This window comes from Palaemon carinicauda, chromosome 6 (genome assembly GCF_036898095.1).
Source record: "Palaemon carinicauda isolate YSFRI2023 chromosome 6, ASM3689809v2, whole genome shotgun sequence".
In the NCBI taxonomy this organism is placed as follows: Eukaryota; Metazoa; Arthropoda; class Malacostraca; order Decapoda; family Palaemonidae; genus Palaemon; species Palaemon carinicauda.
In genome coordinates, this window is record NC_090730.1 from 38,915,797 (window position 1) to 38,919,963 (window position 4,167).

Genomic DNA, 4,167 nt, shown 5'->3' on the forward strand with positions numbered 1-4,167 from the left:
TGTGACTATCCACACAGACGCTTCAAAGGAAGGCTGGGGGGTCACTCTCATCATAAGAGGGTCCAAGGAGCTTTGGTCCAGTCTTTTCAAGTTATTTCACATCAACTTTCTAGAAGCCATGGCAGTATTTCTGATACTAAAGAAAGTATCTCCTTGCCACTCGACCCACATAAGACTGGTTCAAGACAGCGAGGTGATAGTAAGATGACTGAATCGACAAGGGTCGAGGTCACCTCAAATCAACCAAATGATGTTGGCCATATTCCGCTTGGCGGAAAGGAAGAAATGGCCCTTGTTCTCTGTTCACATTCAAGAGTTCCGCAATGTGACAGCAGATGCTCTATCAAGGTTTAAACCAATAGCGTCAGAATGGTCCATAGACGCAGGATCGTTCTCCTTCATCTCGAGTCAAGTCCCGGAGCTGCAGATAGACCTCTCTGCGACGAAAGACAACAAGAAAATAGATCGTTATGTGTCCCCATACGAGGATCCGCTAGCGGAGGCAGTGGACGCTATGTCCCTGGACTGACAATGGTGACTCTTATACAAACTTTACTTTATATGTATAGGGCGAGGCCATTATACAAGCTTGTAATTTTTTCATCCATATTTATTATGTACTCCTCGAGACTTTTTCCAGAGTCTAGTACGACTCTTCCCTGTAGGGGGTAGGAAGCACTAACTTAGTTCATACTTAGATGAAATGATGTATGACGGTAACATCATTGGACTCTAGGTCTAGACGGAGCAGGAAAATACTTTCTTGAGAGTACGGCAAAGGTTGAGAATCCACAGATACAGTAATGTTCTGGTAAACTTCCATCAGGACGACATGGCCTGAGCCCAAAAAAAACGGATTTTGAGCGAAGCGAAAAATCTAATTTTGGGTGAGGTAGCCATGTCGTCCTGATGGACCCGCCCTTCCTTTTATTGAAAAAGGGCTTATTGACCCCTCCTTATAATACAGTATCTGTAGCACCTCGTATATTGCTACAAGGAATAAAGAGGGCCTGCCGCCTTCATCAGATACACACTGAAAACGGAATAGGAGAGATTCCTTGTGAGCGGCTCTCTTTTCATTTTCGTTTTAGATTCTTATCACTGTAACCCCTCGAAACGTTAATACTGTTCGGGGTGAAGATAGCTATGTGACGCGTCAAGAATACGTCCTCTGATATTATGCGATATCCGTGTTAGATTTATTTAGGGATATTCGCTCCAGGAGTTAGAATTCTGGATACCTCAAGGTAAAATTCTCTGGGAATATCACTCTAGTCAAATATACCCTAGGAAGCTACTCCTTCAGGAACTTCCTTCAGGACGACAAGGCTACCTCACCCAAAAATAGATATTTCGCATCGCTCAAAATCCGTTAATTATATCATTTAGATTTGAAAATCATTGAAAGTCGTTTTTATCTGTGTATCTGGTGTAGCACTAATATGATATTGAACATATGAAAATGACCCAGTTATATTTTCTTATTTCTCTATCAAGAACCTAGAGAATTATTTGCTATTTCCTGGTCACTGTACCCCTCTGGTAGCGTTTGATTGACAAAGAGTATAACTTTATGAATTACCTGTGATGGAAACTGATAATAGGAATAGCTTAATTACGAATTTCCAAGCCATACAAGTTTGTAGCTTTTGATGTGCAAACTATTCTATATTCATAAACATATAAATATCACTTTTTATTGAGATTATTAAAGGTACTTCAAATTATCATTTAACTGAATTATATATATAGTTAAACAAAATCAAAAAAAGAATTAATTTAAATATCTGTCATTTAGTAAGTTTAAATCAGGGTCGATTCTGAGAATGATACAGAGAAAGAGTGTGTTGGTGAAGAGGAATGATATATAAATCAGTCCATATTGAAAATACCAGGAATCATTTAAGATAGCTAAGCCTAATAAGGTGGCCTTAAAACGAAAGAAAAACGAGATTTTGAAGTCGTTTGTTGACTTTTTAACTTGGAACAGGGTAAAGCTTTCACATTAATCGACCTCTTAAATTGTCCGTTTTGGAAGATGGTAATTGGATTAAGTGGAGAAACCTTTTTTCAAATACTCTGGAAATACAGAATAATCGGATGAAAAAAAAAAAAATTACAATTCAAGTACCGTCACAAAAAATAAAAATAAACTTAGATTGTATGCTATTATATTTTTTAATCAGTTGCTCAAATTCTTTCTTGTTACTTAGTTTGTTTTGAGAGGTCTTAACTGACTGCTTTCCATATCCGAAAAAGATCATATCCTTTTTAATATTCAAATCAGAGTACCAAATGTGTCTACTCGAAAATATGTTCTTAACATGTGATATTTGATAATATATCAATATTATTTGTGGATATACAGATTAATTGGAGCCCAGTTTCATTAATACTAGTGAGATTTTTTTTCTTTTTTAAATACAGACGAAAAGCACAGTTTATGTTGAAGGATTCACAACTTCCATTGTGGATTAATTTCTCTCACTATCCCTGTTCATGATTCTTGGAGGCCACATGCTGTTAAGAGAAATAGCTTAAGGTTGTAAGATTCATAAACTCTATTCTGAGAAATTATTTTCGAAATCACGAGGAATTTTATGTAGGTCGGATTAACTTTGACCGTTTCCTTTGTTGAAAAAAAAAAACATGTATTCTATGTTATTTAATTCACTCTAATGACGATAGATAAAGAAATGATTACGTATTGACCGTTTACATCATTTCCCTAACATATTCTATTTTTTTTTCTGTTTTTTTTTTTTTATTTTGGCTGACCTTATTATAGTTTTTATTATAACTCGAATATAATTCAATTAGAAGGACACTTCATAATCAAACCATTGATATCTAGTGTTGGGTAGTGCCATAGCCTCTGTCTTGGGGCAGAATTCTATTACTTGAGGGTATACTCGGGGACACTATTCTATCCAATTTCTCTTCCTCTTGTTTTGTTAAGTTTTTACAACTTGTATAGAAAATTTTTAGTTTATTGTTGTCACTGTTCTTAAAATATTCAATTTTTCCTTGTTTCCTTTCCTCACTGAGATATTTTCCCTATTGGGGCTCTTGGGCTTGAAGCATCCTGCTTTTCCAACTAAGGTTGTAGCTTAGCAAATAAGAATAATTGTAATAATAATAATAAAAGTTGCCCGCCCATTTCCCTAATGACTAAAGTTTATTTGCAAAATTAAGGAAAAAGAGAAATTCAAATAACATTTGTTATTGTGCAAATCTGGTTCTAAGGTCATAATGGAGTCGTTTCTTTCTTAAACATTTTCTTTATTTTGGCAAAAATTTTACCATTAGGTCAATGCGCTGATTCTCCTTTCTCCGATTTTTACTTCATTGATATAAAGTATTTCCAGCCTGTTGTTATTATTTTTATTATTATTTTCTCATTTTTGATGTGACAATACGAGAGTAAGAAGAAACCTACAGAAAGGGGATAGCCCTACAAAAATCTCCATTGTACTGTACGAGAACTCATTGTTTACAGACCTGTTAATGATAGTTTTTTTTTTTTTTTATCAGAAACTAGTTTTTAGTTAACATACTTCCTTGTTTTGAGAGCACCTAGTAAACCTCAATTATATTGCCATCACTCTCACAAGTCAAGATGTGGACAATATTAATTTTTGCTGGCCATCGATATTTGTATATTTTGGCCTTTTGATATTGTTTTCAAGGGGATGACAATTGTCGGAGTCGCTAATAATAATTTTGGAAAAATATAATTGATCAATAATATTTTAATTTAATTGAATAATTTCGCTTTTTTTTCTCTTCAATAGTTGGAAAAACAATATTATTGATGAATGTGATTCAAGGGCAACAGAAATATGATGCTCTACTGTATATCCTGAGAGACAAATGGAACGGGTAAAGTCATTTTAGAATAGAAGGCAGGACAGAGGGAATCACCTTAAATATTCAGAAACATGCCAAGGTGATTTCAGTTTCCTCTCAGAAAAATCATATTTGTGGATAGATAGACTCTCTCTCTCACTCTCTCTCTCTCTCTCTCTCTCTCTCTCTCTCTCTCTCTCTCTCTCTCTCTCTCTCTCTCTCTCTCTCTCTCTCCGTACTAGGCTGTACATCTCACTTTTCTATGCCATTCTTTCTTTCTGGTACACACCACCACATATCTTTTATTCATTACAGTCT